The following is a 15,741-nucleotide window of genomic DNA, read 5'->3' on the forward strand; positions in this document are numbered from 1 at the left end:
ATAAATGTTTAGCCTTTCATTTAGGTGGCTGCTATGCGCTAAATTCTGTTCCTCCAAAATTCATATATTGAAGTCCTAACTCCCAATACTTCAAAATGTGACTGCACTTGGAGATAGGGTCTTTAAAGAGATAATTAAGGTTAAACGAGGTCATTAAGGTGACCCCCCCAGTCCAATATGACTGTTGTTCTTATAAGAAGAGATTAGGATGCAGACCTACACAGAGGGAAGAAAATGTGAACATGAAGATGACCATCTACAAGCCAAGGAGCACGGCATCAGAAGAAATCAAACTTGCCAACACCTTAATCTTAGACTTCTAGCCACCAGAATTGTGAGAAAATAAATTTCTGTTGTTTTAGCCACCTCATCTGTGGTACTTTGTTATGGCAGCCCTAGCGAACTAGTACAGTGGCTTATTTTAGGGTCTTCCTCAATCACATAAACCAAATCCAAAGAGTGTTTTCAGGTGTTCTTAATTTCTAAACTGCTGTTTTACGCAGGTAAATTCTCTACATTTTCATAATTTATCTCCCAAGCTTAATACCAAGTAATATGAGACAGTCGATGGGGGGGTTGGGGTTGCAGTCTCTGGCCTTGAGACAGATTCTATATGTTCCCTCTTCAGTAAAAAACAGCTGTCCTGCCTATTCCCTGATCTGTGGTTGGTGGTGAGACTTCAGAACACCAGGTACCTCCTGAATTATTTTGTTCTTATTTTTTCATTCTGGAACTGGGCTTCTCTTCTAGTGGTGGCTAGCTACCTAGGACTGGTTGTGACTTTCAAAATTTATCATCGAAATTAAAAATGTCTACTCTTTGAGAGATATATTAGAAGAATTTTTTACAAAGGCACTGATTGGGAGAAAAATTTGCAGAGCATATATCTCATAAAAGACTTGTATCTAGACTATATTAAGAACTCAACACAATAATAAGGAAACAACCCAATTTTATAAATGAGCAAAAGATTTGAAGAGACAGTTCACCAAAGAAGATATACCCATGGCAAATAATTACATGAAAAGATGCTCAACACCATTAGTCATTAGGGAAATGCAAATTAAAACCACAATGAGATACCACTTCACACAGTAGAACAATGGCTACAATTAAAAAGACTGACCAAACAAGTGTTAGCAAAGATGTTGAGTAACTGGAATTCTCTTTCACTGCTGGTGGGGATATAAAACCATACACCCACTTTGGAAAACAGTTTAGCAGTTTCTTTAAAAGTTTAGCATCTTCCTTATGATCCAGCCATTTCACACCTAGGTATTTACCCAGGAGAAAAGAAAGCTTGAGTCCATGCAAAGACTTCTACATTAATGTTCATAGCGGCTTTATTTGTAATTGACAAAAACTGGAAGCAACCAAATGTCTATCAATAGGTGAATGGATAAACAAACTGTGGCCTCTCCATGCAATGGGATACTACTCATCAATAAAAGGAATGAAATATTGACACATGCAACATGAATGAATCTCAAAATAATTATATAATATGTACTCAAAATAATTAAAAGCAGCTAGACGAAATGAGTACCTACGTATGATTTCATTTATATTAAACGCTTAAAAAATGCAAAGTAAATTATATTGACAGAAAGCAGATCTGCGGTTGCCTGGGAGAGGAGAGGGTGAGAGGGGCAGAGAAAGGAATTTTAAAGGGGTATGAGGAGACTTTTGGGGTGATGGATATGTTCACTATCTTGATTGTGGAGATGGTTTCACAGGTATATACATATGTCAAAACTTATCAAATTGTATGTTTTAAATATGTGTAATTTATTGTATATCAGTTATACTTCAATAAAGCTGCTTAAAAGAATCAATCATAGTAAAAGAAAGATCTATGTAAAACCTCTTTGTTGGTTGGCTCATCCAGAGAGCAATCTGGAATCATTCCTGAAGGAGCCTGTGGTGGAGGAGAGATAGAAAGATAGCTTTCTGGCACACACTGTGTTTCACGAATGTGGGGCCAAGACTACTGGTAAGGGAAGCCAAAGAAATGACACACCCACGACCATTCAATAAGACTCACTCCGAGATCCCTTCTGGGCCTTCTTGTATACGGAAAATGAGGGAGAGTTGAAGGTGGTTGGCTCTACTCTCAAATAGCAAATTAAAATTATTATTTAACCTTTCCACGCTTGATTGTCTATGAAGAGAAACAATTATTTAACGTTCTTGGTAAGGTCTGAAGAAGTGTAATCAAAGTGTAATCCATGTAACTGTCATTGGCCTGTGATAATATCAATACAAATATTGAGAATAAACACTCAGAAATTTATACAACAATTTTACAAGAAATTTTATATCTATCACATCTTATAATAAAAATGTGGGCTGGTACTTTGTATATATTTTTCTCATTTTTCTACTAAATATGTAATATTTTCTTGAAAATAGTTTTTCTACTAATATTTCGTTTCTCTTATTTTTATCATATTTTTCAGAAATATCAGTCCACAATAGATGGAAAATTTTAAAACTGGTCCTTCATCACAGATAATTTGAGAAGCATTGATCTCAAGTCAGTCTCCTCTTTACCTGCTTCTGGACACTCTCACACCCAAAATGTATGCCTGGTGGAGAAAAAGGTTAAAAATTATTTTCGGGAACTACGTTAATTACATTGTAAGAAATGTTTAATGACATGGAAAAACTATCAGGACACGTAGAAAACAAGGCAGATTACAGAAGAGAATGTACAGTATAACCTTTGAGTTTTCGTGATGGATTTATGAACGGCAGGATATGAACAGTGGTTATCTCTGAGTAGTGCCTAGCATAGAGTACAGGTTAATATCTGAAGAATAAACGGTGCAAGCACAGGAATCTTTATTTTCTTCTTTCTGCTTAACTCCATTTTCTACAATGACGTAATATTTTGTAGCGTAAAAATTTAATGAATAGTATTACCTTTTTTAAGGTTATAGGCTCATTGTATGGAAGAATTAAGACTATGTTTTGTTTTGTTCTTTGCCTGCATTGTTCCATTCAGTTTAGATTGTAAGATAATAATTAACTTTTCTATAAATTTTTATTTATTTACTTATTTATTTTCCCCCAAAGCACCAGTAGATAGTTGTATGTCGTAGTTGCACAGCCTTCTAGTTGCTTAACTTTTCTATAAAGGAGAGGAATAATACCTGTTTAAAAGTCAAGTTGTTTTAATTCAACAAATTTTTTCGTAATTTTTTACAAATAAAATATTTGAAAATTTTGCCACTGAACCTCCACTTCTGGATCATAAATGGTGTTCACTGTACACAAGCAAATTCTAAATAATGAAGTACTATTGAATAATGAAAACAATAGAGAGAGTCTAGACTGATGAGTGACAACGCTATATCAGTCAAATTTCCATAATAACTAACATTTTACTACGGGCTGTGTGCAAATGATTGGAACATAACATTTACGTCTGAAATAAAAATCTTCAATGTTTCTTTCCACCAGAAAAAAAAAAAAAGGCTGCAGAAAGAAAACATCTAATTTTAATGTAACACTAAATCCAAAGGCAGTACAGCTGTTTGGTTTTGGTTGTTTAGCTCAGCTGTTTTATTCTGAGAAAAGCACACAGCTGCCTTTTGATGTTGTCTGTTATTCAAGACTGCTCTTCAAGGGAGTTAAATGTCTGAGAGCTCACAGGCCGCTGGGGCGTTCGGCTTCCGCTCTTGCTTCAGCGCCGCTGTTCGGCCGTCTTCTTGCCGTGTTGACACTGTCTGATGCAAGTTCCTTCCCTTGCACCCGGCCTTTCCCTTCAGAATTCTGCCCCCAGGAGCAGCGCTGTTGGTGGAAGAGGAAATTAGTACTTTTTTTTGAAGGGCAATTTTTGAGAACCTATTCAGATTTAAAAGAACATCTCCGGAGGATATTAAGAAATTCTTAATTTTTGAGGTTTAAAAGTAGTGTTGGGGTTATGTTTTTCTAAAAAAGAATAATCTTTAAGTGACGCGTACTGAAATAGTTACAAATGAAATGATACGATGTCTGAGATTTGCTTTAAGATAATCAAGGGGATTATTCTCTCAAGTGAAAGGGAAGACGGGAAAAGGTGAGAGTATGGGTAAATTCAGGTTGGCTGTGAGCTGATAATTGTGAAAGCTAGATAAAGGGTGAGTGAATGTTCATTACACTGTTCTTTCTACTTTTATATTTGTTAATTTCCATAATAAAAAGATTTTACATATGATAAAACAACATAAATATTAGCATTTATGTTGTTTTAATTTATCATATTTAAATTAAAAGACCCCTCGGTTCCATATCTAGAAATCTATCTTACAAAAACACTCATTTACATGCACACATTTATGTAGAAAGATGTTTCGTTTGACATTGTTTGGAATAACAAATAATTGGAAACCATATTCATGTACAACAATAGGGGTATGGTTAAAATTAACTGTAATTCATTCAACTATCTTTATGACCTCCTCTCTCAACTTAGAGTTAGTTCATATAGGATAATGTTAATAAAAGTTAGAAGATACTGCTTATAAGGACCTCGAAGGACATTCCAAGGAGGAAATCTCCAGCTGAATAGAAGTCTGGCAGTTCACTAAGAGCTGCTTAGCACAACGCAGCCCCTAAAAGGGGAGTAAATTATCTACTTGGAAATCGTGTGGACAACTATGCCAACAATCCTGATGACTCAGACGAAGAGAGTGCTGACAGACACAGGTGATGTCACCATTTCCTGCCTCAGGAAGTCTCTTAGAGGAGGAGGAGAGGCCTGTGGCAGGTAGACAAGATCAAAGGCCTGGGAACATCCCCCACTTTCCCTTTATTCTTGCCTCCCCTTTAGGTATAATCTTCAGGAATGTACTTGTCATTCTGTTCCTACAGTGACTTGTATTATTTGGCTTGGATGACTTTTTTTCAAGTCAGTGGACAAAGTACTCCCTTGAAGCCCATCCAAGCTCTGGGGAATGTTCCTACACCCAGCAGCTCTGATCTTCTACTGTTCCTCCAAGGCACAGTCAGGATCTGAGATTCTCTCTAAGCAGATTAATCCACTTACCATCATCTTATCAGGGCTCACCTGCTACTCTTGGCAGGTCCAGGCATGCCGCGCCCTGGAACGGACTCCTGCCCCAAAGGCAGAGTGGGAAGCCCTCTAGATGAGCTGAAAGTTACCTCCATGTCCAGTTTTCCTAATTCTTTGACTCTGATGGGCTGCCCTATACTTAGAGTGAGTCTCCTGACTCTTGAGATGGGTATGTTATTGTGGAAAGAGTCAAGGAGTTGAAATCAGAACTCCCAACTCTGTCTCTTACTTAGCTATGTTTCCATGAAGAAAACAAGTCAGTTAACCTTCCTGAGCATTATTTTCCTCATCTATAAAATTGGTACAATGAAAAGCACATTGTAGGATTCTAGTAAGGTAGGTAAATGTGTGTTAAAGGACCTAGGACAGTGCCCTGGCACATAATATATGTTGGTTATGTCTCACAAACTGCCTGATTTATCAACACACTCTTTGGCTGTGACCACCAAACTTACAAGATTGTGCCTAATCACCTGACCTCAGATTTATTTTGACCACCACTTTCCAAAACTTGGCCCTGTTCAGCAATTCTCAGTTCTCCTGGTCACTGTTTATCGTGTTATCTTTGGTTCACGTATTGCTGATAGTCATGCTATGACGGCTTCGCCTCGTAAAGTACTTATAAAGATGTAGCTATGGAAAACAAACTGTTGATTTTTCAAAAAGAAAGACAATATCGCTTTCCTCTGTGTTAGCCCTCAGTCCAGGGAGACCTGAGACAAACATACTGGGTCCCCAAGTGTTCCAGCTCTTTCTTGGTTCAGCTCCTGTTGGTTGCTGACCCACATATGTCTTCCCAAAGAATAAGCCCCTTGTCAAGGTCTAGTTGTCACTACAGATTATCAATAACAGCTACATCCAAAATTTCCCTCCCAAACAACAGGCAGATCCTTGCTTTATATCTGTGTAACTAAAGGAGCCAGCCAGAGGAGGTTTTTTCAAAAATGAGCTTCTGTCTTTAACTCTTAAAAGAAAAAAAGTCGGCTTGTAGCTTGTTAGTCCATAAACATTTCATGTCATAGTTGACATGGTAGGATTTAGGGCCACCATTTTACTATGTTTTCTATTTATCCCCACTAGTTTTTTTTTTTCCCTCTGTTCCTACTCTCCTGCCTTCTTTTTAATTATTTGAAAAAACATTTTTTAGAGTTCTATTTTAATGTATATATTGGCTTTTTAGCTATATCTCTTTGTATTTTCTTACTCTAGAGATTAAGGTATGTATCTTTAACTTTTCACAGCCTAGAGTTAATATTATACTACTTCATGTGAAAGGCAGACACCTTGCAACCATATATGCCCATTTGCCATCTCCCTGCTTTTTGCTGTAGTTGTCAAATGTATTACATCTATGTTATAAGCCCCAAAAGACAAGGTGATCATTTTTGCTTTAAGCACTTAATGAAATTTAAAGAAATTAGCAGGAAAAAAATAACATTTGTAAAATATCTCTAATTTTCCTAAAGGAAAGTCTTCTTAGTAAATTGCCTAGAAGATCTAAGCACTGTGTATGTAACATATCACAATATTCAGTTCCTTATCCCCAAGCAATTGGCTTTATTTTTAATTTTTAGTTTTTAGACATAGCTTATCTGATGCCATTCCAGGATTATAAGCAGTTTAAAAAAACAAAACATTAAACAAAATCTCTCCATTTGATTCACTTTGGGCCAAAATATTAGCATTGCCAGTAATTTCGTTAACAAGCATATTGTTTTTTTTAACTTTATTTATTTATTTTTCCCCCCAAAACCCCAGTAGATAGTTGTATGTCATAGTTGCACATCCTTCTAGTTGCTGTATGTGGGACTCGGCCTCAGCATGGCCGGAGAAGCGGTGCGTCGGTGCGCGCCCGGGATCCGAACCCGGGCCACCAGCAGTGGAGTGCACGCACTTAACCGCTAAGCCACGGGGCTGGCCCACAATCATATTGTTGAAGTAAGAAACTGAACACATCTTTCAACAAATAAATACTTTACATTCTGATAGGTAAAGGGGAAAATCTTTATTTTATTTTATTTTATTTTTTTATTTTTTTGTGAGGAAGATCAGCCCTGAGCTAACATCCATGCCAATCCTCCTCTTTTTACCGAGGAAGACTGGCCCTGAGCTAACATCTGTGCCCATCTTCCTCCAATTTATGTGGGACGCTGCCACAGCATGGCCTGACAAGTGGTGAGTTGGTGCGCGCCCAGGATCCGAACCCGGGCTGCCAGCAGCAGAGCGTGTGCACTTAACCGCTACACCAGGGGGCGGACCCCTAAAGGGGAAAATCTTTGAAGTTCTATTGGCCCTTTAAATTTTATACTCATCTGCTCATTTGGTGGATATTTTTACAATGACCAACACAGCATTCAAGACATCCAAACTATATCTCCAAGGATGCTACAGTTATAAATGTGGCCAATTAAAACTTCTATTTACATTTCTGTACAATTTATGAACTATTGTGGGGAATCAGGTTGGGGAGATAGCGATCTTCTCAAGCCCCTATTACAGTGGTGACAAGGGTCATTTGGTACTGCAATCCTAGAAAAGTTCTGCTTCTCCACCACCTCCTAGAAACCCTGTGAAAGGGGAAACAGGAAAAGTTGCTGTGTACTCCTGGCTGATTCACCCAGGGGAGTGTAAGTGGGAGTGAATTCAGAACCCAGAAGCAATTCAGATTCAAAGAAGAATCCGTAACATTTTCAACATAGCTTACATTTGTAAAGCATTTTGTGTTTGACAGAAAATTATTGGAGTTGTTTTAGGGTTTTTGCTTGTTTTGTGTTATTTTTAAGAGAGATAGGAGGAAAAACTTTCTCTGGAGAAATGAAATTATAATCTTCTGGCAAAGAAATGCACATAGATCCTATATTGTCATCTTCAAACAAATATTGTAAAGTTAGGACTAGATGGCCCTGCCCCCTTCACTCCTTACAGCCTTAGAAAATAAAACAAAGGCAGAGAAAATATATCTCCTCAAGAATTTAGAATATTAATGATCATGGCTTTATTTTTGTGCAAGTCATTTCTTTATTTTAAACCTTAAGGTTTGAACAGTGTTTTTTAATAAAAGGTAATTTTTTTTGCAATACAGTCGAGCATGCTTTTCTTTAAAAGCGAAGTTCCATACCCCTTAGCCACAAAGAAAATCAGTGCTGATCTTTGTGCTTTCAATGAGGTATCTCCACTGGTGGATATAGAACAATATACTAATCTGATTCACAGTGGTACATTGATGATTAATCATTGATTATTTTCAAAGGCTTGTAACTTTTGGATAAAATTTCTTATGTAAACACAAAGTGTATTATCTTCTTTGCTCATTTTATGTCAGAGGAATAAATATCACTTCATAATTTTTTTTTTTTTTAAAGATTTTATTTATTTTATTTTTCCCCCCAAAGCCCCAGTGGATAGTTGTGTGTCGTAGCTGCACATCCTTCCAGTTGCTGTATGTGGGACTCGGCCTCAGGATGAACGGAGAAGTGGTGCCTCGATGCGCACCCGGGATCCGAACCCGGGCCACCAGCATCGCAGCGCGCGCACTTAACCACCAAGCCACAGGGCCGGCCCACACTTCATAATTTTTTAATCTTTGTATCTTTCAAACACATAAGAAATTGATGTACTTAGCAAGGTAAGATTTCAAAAGTGGCCTTGAATCCTATTATGTAGATCCCAGTATATCCGTTATTCACCAGAGCAATATTGTCAAATACTACAGTTTATAATATTATGATTGTCAATATCATCAAATAATGCCATTTATAATATTTAAACTTTAAAATGTTCTTATGCTGATTTCAAGACAGCATTTCCTACGTAACACGGAACAATAGCTTTTTAACAATTTCTGATGAGAATTCATGACTAGTGTTTATATTTTTTTACTCAGATTTAGATCACTCTAATTTTCGTAGTCTAACACATACTAAGATTTCTTCTGTCTTTATGAGGTATTTTTACAGATTCCTTTATTTAGTCAACACATATTTATTGAATATTTATTGTTTGCCAAGCCTAGTATGGAAAATTCAGAAACATAGAGAAAAATAATTCTTCTCTGTGCCTTTTTTTCTTTTTTTTTTAATTTTATTTATTTATTTTTTCTCCCAAAGCCCCAGTAGATAGTTGTATGTCATAGCTGCACAGCCTTCTAGTTGCTGTATGTGGGACGCAGCCTCAGCATGGCCGGAGAAGCGGTGCGTTGGTGCGTGCCTGGGATCCTAACCCGGGCCACCAGCAGCAGAGTGCACGCACTGAACCGCTAAGCCACTGGGCCGGCCCTCTGTGCCTTTTTTTCAAGATAACATCTTGTAAACTGCTGTACTTTGTGTACCATAGGCCCATATTAGTGCCTCAACTCAGAATGCTTTCAACCATTTTGTATAATAAAGAACCTCCAAATATTATTCCTGTTCTTTCTAAACCTACACTTCTTCACTTGTTTTTTGTACTGGATGCTGACCTTCACGTTAGAAACTGAGCCTGGTCTCATACAAACTACCAAAGGTGGGTAAGATGCTAGAGGAGGTACGGAGTCAACCGTCCAAAATTATCCAGCAGTTTCCAAAGGAACCATGGGGTCTACATTTAACTCTTTCTTATGAGCTTATTGTCCTCCTTCCCCTCTTCTTCCTCCCTCTGCACCTGTTTATTTCTATCAAAATTATGCATACATATTGTTTAAAAAGTTTAATACTTCTACCAGGATTTTTAATATAAAATCAATAATCCTACCTTCCTTCCTTCTGCCATTACCCTGTTCCTAGAGACGTCCACTTTCAACTACTTTAGCCAGTCTTCAATGTTTACCTCCATATTTCTACACAACATATTTGCATTGCCATCTCTGCAGTTGTACAACTTTTTGTTTTATGTGGAATTAACAATTGTGTGTGTGCATGTAATTTTTTGTTTGGTTGGTTTTTTATACATGGATCTCTAATTAAACCTCCAAATATTTACCATTTGTCTAAATCTGGGATCAGCAACTTTTTCTGCCAAAGAGACAGATTGTAAATATTTTAGGCTTTGCATATTTTTTTCCAACCCTTTAAAAATGTAAAAACCCTTTGTAGCTCACAGGTAGGAAAAAATAAGGCCTTAGGTTGGATTTGGATTTCAGGCTGCAGTTTGCCAACCCCAGGTCTGAATCTCCTTGAAAGATATTCAGATGTATCAGATATTCTATCAATTTCATCATCTTGGAGAAGATTCTCACAGAGATTTTTAACTTGTTCTAACCTGGACTGGTCACCCTTTATGTCTAGCATACAGCTGTCATCCTTTGCTCTCCTCTCACCTTATCCTGAGTATTCCTTTCACCTCTCATCTGTGCAGGATCCCATTTCCATTATCCCATGTCTTTCTCTTTGTTGATTTACTCCCTCATTTTGGTGAAGTGCAGACTTCAGTAGCTTTCTGAGAGGTAAAAAAGTAAAAATTTTGAGACCTTGCATGCATGTCAAAAAAAAGGTCTTATTCTTTCCTCACACTTGATCGATAGTGTGGCTAGGTATAAAATTCTAGATTAAAAATAATTTTCTTTCAGAATTGTAAATGCATTTATTCCCTGTTTTCTAGATTCCAGTGTTGCTGATGAAAAGTCTGAAGCAATTCAGCTTCTTTTATATATAATTTTTTTTTCTCTCTGAGAGTTTTAGAAGCTTCTTTTTGGCCCTAGGGTTTGAAATTTCATACTGATGGGGATCTATTTGCACTGATGTGTTAGGGCATCCCAAAAGACTTTCACTCTTGAAATTTATGTTTTTTGGTTTTAAGGAATTTTCTTGAATTATTTTTATAATTCTCTCCCTACCCCCATTTTTCCTATTCTCTCTTTCTGGAACTTCTATTTAGATGATGGACCTCTTAGACTGAAACTCTAATTTACATATCTTCTTTTGCATTCTCTGTTTATTTTTGATTCTTTCAGTTCTCATATTTTCAATTTTAATTTTTTAATCTATGCACGTTATTTAGAGCATCCTGTTTGTTTCACAGTAGTAATATCTTTCTTATATCTCTGAGGATTTTAAAAAATATTTTACCCACCTACATAGTATTTTTTTCTCCAAGTTGCTCTTCTCTGTTTCATCTCTATCTTTCATATGAGGTGGTTTCCTTAGATATCTGGTAATTCTTGGTTATCTGTTAATATTTAATAGTGAGGGACCAAAGATTGGAAGCTTTGAGCATGTGTTTGAGGCTAATTATCTGTGGGTTTCTCTGTGAGTGATCTGGTTAGGCCACATTATTTGAGAACTTGGGATTTTCGGTATATTTAGATCTTTCCTCTTGGGCTGGTCCATTCTGAAGACTTTTCCAGCCTCCTGCCTGGAGGATAAAGTCCTGGCTCCAGCATTCTGAGAATCAAATGGGGAAGAGAAGAGGAATAGGTTCCAGCAACCAATATGCACATTAATTCAATCCTCCTATTTTCTGTTTGGCACTCCTGCCCTCAACTGAGCCTGTTGTCTACTAATTTAGAGACCTTCTGTCTTTACCCTCTCCAGAGAATAAGCATTCTCCTGCTGGGATGGGGACTAGCTGGTTATTCCCTGTTCACAGTGTGTGTATGCTGGGGTGGGTGTGGGGTTGACTAGGGAATTAACAGCTTCTTAGACAAACTGTTAACAATCATATTTTAGCTCTACTTCTATAGGTACTTGATGCTACAAATTCCTGAGATCTTTTGGCCTTTCTGTGGGGGTTAGAATGAGGTGAGTTCCTGGTTTTCTCCACTACTACTTTAGGATTTAGCTTTTTCAGTTCTGCTCAGCTTGTTACCTCTTAAATTTAGTTCTTCCAGCTCCCACAAGTTTGTTGGTGTTTCTATTTTCCTGCTCTCATAGGTTGATGCCTTGGAGGAAAAGGCCCTTCATTTCAGTGGAGTTTTAGGAGGCTGCAAGATTAGATGCACGCAATCTACCACTTTTATCTATAAGTGTATATGAGCTTCTTAGTCTCCTATTCAATTTCTTTCACATATATCGTCATACAGATGTCTTCAGTTGCCAAATGGCATTAAGCTTTACCTTTATATTCAAGAATATTACTATTTCTATAACCCTAAATGCTTTCACGGGGTGATGTGCACTGGGAAAGTTGATAAAATAAAGATTGCTGGTTTACAAAAAAAAAGAAGGAAAATTCTGAGTTTTTGTGTAACAAACTCTTGCAATCACACATAGCTCTCATATGACTTATTATGCTTCTTTTTCTTAATAATCACTGTAAAAATAAGCATTAAATAATTTCCAAGTTTTGTCACCTATAACTCTATGATGGAAAAAAAAAAAAAAAAGGAGCCTCGTATTGATTAGTTTAGCACTGCAGTGAAGAATCTAACCAAAGATGGAATTTGGTTAACTTCAAAGTAGAGACCAGATTTAGTAATGGAGAATAAAGCCCTTCTTTGTTATTGTACAGCCCACGAGTTAATCCAGAGAGCTCTGGTGGGCTTAGTTGCAGATAGGAAAAGGAATCTAGCTAGATTTTGAAGAGCATTTTTATGTAGGCAGGCCAGGTCATGCTTATCTAAGGATTCTCTAATTGGATGCCATGAAGTGATGCACTTAACACAAGCCACAATGTAAGAAAGAAATGACAAAATGAAGCAAAGCCAAAAACAAGATAACTTGGGGGTTGGGGTGGGAAGAATAAAAGCTAACTGAAGATAGTTAAAACTCAGAGCATTACTTACTTGAACTCAAATCACATAATTGGATTTTGGCCAATTGGAACTTGGTGTACTACTCAATTGTTGTCTAGTTAAGATAGCTTGTTTACCAAGAGACTGGTCAGAATATGTTTGAATCCAGATATTCATTCAATGGACATGCTAATGATGAGCAATTAAATTATTTGCAGCTTTGAAAAGTCTGTTAGGCATAGTTGTCTAAAATAATTTTCCCTTGAAAACTCACTAATAATGGGTTTTTTTTTATTATTGCAGTAACATTGGTGTATAACATTACATAAATTTGGGGTGTACATCATTATATTTCGATTTCTGTGTAGATTACATCATGTTCACTATCCAAAAACTAATTACAATCCATCACCATACATGTGCCTAATCACCCCTTTCACCCTCCCCCCTTTCCCCGCTAATAATATTTAAAAATTCACAAGGTATTGCCTGTTTGCTCACATTATAATCAGTTTTGCAGTCACACACCCTATCAAAAATCCAACACCAATGCTGTATCAAGAGTGCAACATGAGGGCCGGCCCTGTGGCTTAGCAGTTAAGTGCATGTGCTCCGCTGCTGGCAGCCCGGGTTCGGATCCCAGGCGCACACCAACACATCGCTTCTCCGGCCATGCTGAGGCCGTGTCCCACATACAGCAACTAGAAGGATGTGCAGCTATGACATACAACAATCTGCTGGGGCTTTGGGGGGAAAACTAAATAAATAAATAAAATCTTTAAAAAAAAAAAAAGAGTGCAACATGAGGGGCCGGCCCCATGGCTTAGTGGTTAAGTGCGCGTGCTCCGCTGCTGGCGGCCCCGGGTTCAGATCCCGGGCGCACACCGGCACACCGCTTCTCCGGCCATGCTGAGGCCGTGTCCCACATACAGCAACTAGAAGGATGTGCAGCTATGACATACAACTATCTACTCGGGCTTTGGGGGAAAAAAATAAATAAATAAAAATTAAAAAAAAAAAGAGTGCAACATGAGGAAATTTGGGGAACATTAGATTGATTCAATTGCTGCAGGGCTTAAGCCAATTCACACAGCATCATAAAGTTATTTTTTGACATCTGCTTTATCAGTCAATAAGTGCAGGAAGACAAAGGCAATCTAAGAAGTGGTGTTTCTTCCAAGAAGTTGACAATCTGAGGAAGAAAAACATGTATGATAGAAGCCAGAAAATAATTCAAATGCTAAAGTGCCATAATGTCTCCAAATACAAAAGAAGTTCCAATGAGTGTGGCTTAAAACTGAGGGTCTGAAGTGAGCTTTGGCAGACAAGGATTTGAATGGGTAGCTGGCAAGAGAAGAGAAAGGGCAGCCTACAAAAGAGAGAAAAAGATGGTTAAGAGAGGGCAAGAGAACTGGAAACAGTTGGGCTCTGTAATCTGGGGTAAAATGGCATTTAAGTGTTAGGAACGTGAATACAATTAAGTGCTGGGAACCACAGCAAAAGTGGAGCTTTCTCTTCACAGGAAAATGTCTTAATTCCTATGATTATCAGTTACAACTGAATACTGACAGATCTCTGATTTGTTACTAGACACGTGGAGTTGTCTTTGCCTCAAAAAGCCTGTAGCCTCACTTTCTATTTCAATGTCTAGAAATAAATTTAAGCCAGAGAAATTAATTTCTCCCCCATGAAACACTGAGAAATTCTGGCTACAGAATGAATTGTGTGGTGTTCTTGACCTAGATATTACTTGAATGACAGGGAAGAATGAGGAGTCAAATAATGAGAGAGGCTGAATAAACTTATGATGCCAAATTATGTAACTGCAATTTTCACTTTAGCTCTGACATCAGGGATTTTCCCATTTACTGAAAATACACAGTCGTGATATTCTTTCCTTCACTTTTCTAAAAATAAACTTTTTATTCTAGAAGTTTTAGATTTATAGAATTACTGCAAAGATAATCGAGTTCTCGAATACCCTGCCCCCAATTTCCCCTATTAAGAGCTCACATTAAAAAAGAAGGGCTTACATTAGTATGATAGTTGCCATAATTAATGAACTAATATTGATACATTAACTAAATTCCACACTTCATCCAGACTTCTTCAGTTTTTCCCTCATGTCCCTTTTTATGTTCCAGAATCTCATTTAGTTTACATCACATTTAGTTGTCATGTCTCCTTAGGCTTTTCTTGGCTGACAGCTTCTCAGATTTTTCTTGTTTTTCAAGACCTTGACAGTTTTGAGTACTGGTTAGGTATTTTGCAGACTGTCCCTCATTTGGGATTTGTCTGACGTGTTTCTCATGATTAGACAGGGTTACGTGATTTTAGAAGGAAGACCACAGAGGCAAAGTTCCATTTTCATCTCATCAAATCAAGGGTACATACTATCCACATTATTTATCACTGGTGATGTGGACCTTGATCGCCTGGCTGAGGGAGCTGGGCAAGTTTCTGCGCTGTGGTTACTCTCCCTCCCCTCCCGGCCACACTGTACTCTTTGTAATAAAGTCACTATGAGCAACCTACACTTATGGAGTGGAGAGTTATGTTCTACCTCTGAGGGTGGAGTATCTACAAAACTTGGAATTCTTCTGCAGATTTTTCTTTTCTCCTACTCATTTACGTCAGTAGGGACTTGTGAATATTTTATACTTTGGGTTATAATCCAACCCTACCTTATATTGTTGCTCTGACATACTCCCAGCATTGTAGGATTTTTTAAATCACTTCCTTACTTTCTGACACTTGTAAGATGCTCCAGGCTTATTTTGTGTATTTCCTGCCCCAGTCCTAGAATCAGCCATTTCTCTAAGGATCCCCAGTTCTGTTCATTGGAGGATAGTATCAGAAACCAAGATCAAGGCCCTAGATGAGCTTGTTGCTAGTGGATAAAATCAACTTATAGTGTTTCCTTTTTTAAAAGGAAAAAAAAAAGTTAAAAATCCAATTCTTGTTTTACCTCTGATAATAAAACTAGCATATGCAAATTACCTCTACAGCGTTTTCATCTAATGATCTTGAAAAGGTT

The sequence above is a fragment of the Ceratotherium simum genome, chromosome 10 (assembly GCF_057802395.1).
Source record: "Ceratotherium simum simum isolate JZ-2026a chromosome 10, ASM5780239v1, whole genome shotgun sequence".
In the NCBI taxonomy this organism is placed as follows: domain Eukaryota; kingdom Metazoa; phylum Chordata; class Mammalia; order Perissodactyla; family Rhinocerotidae; genus Ceratotherium; species Ceratotherium simum.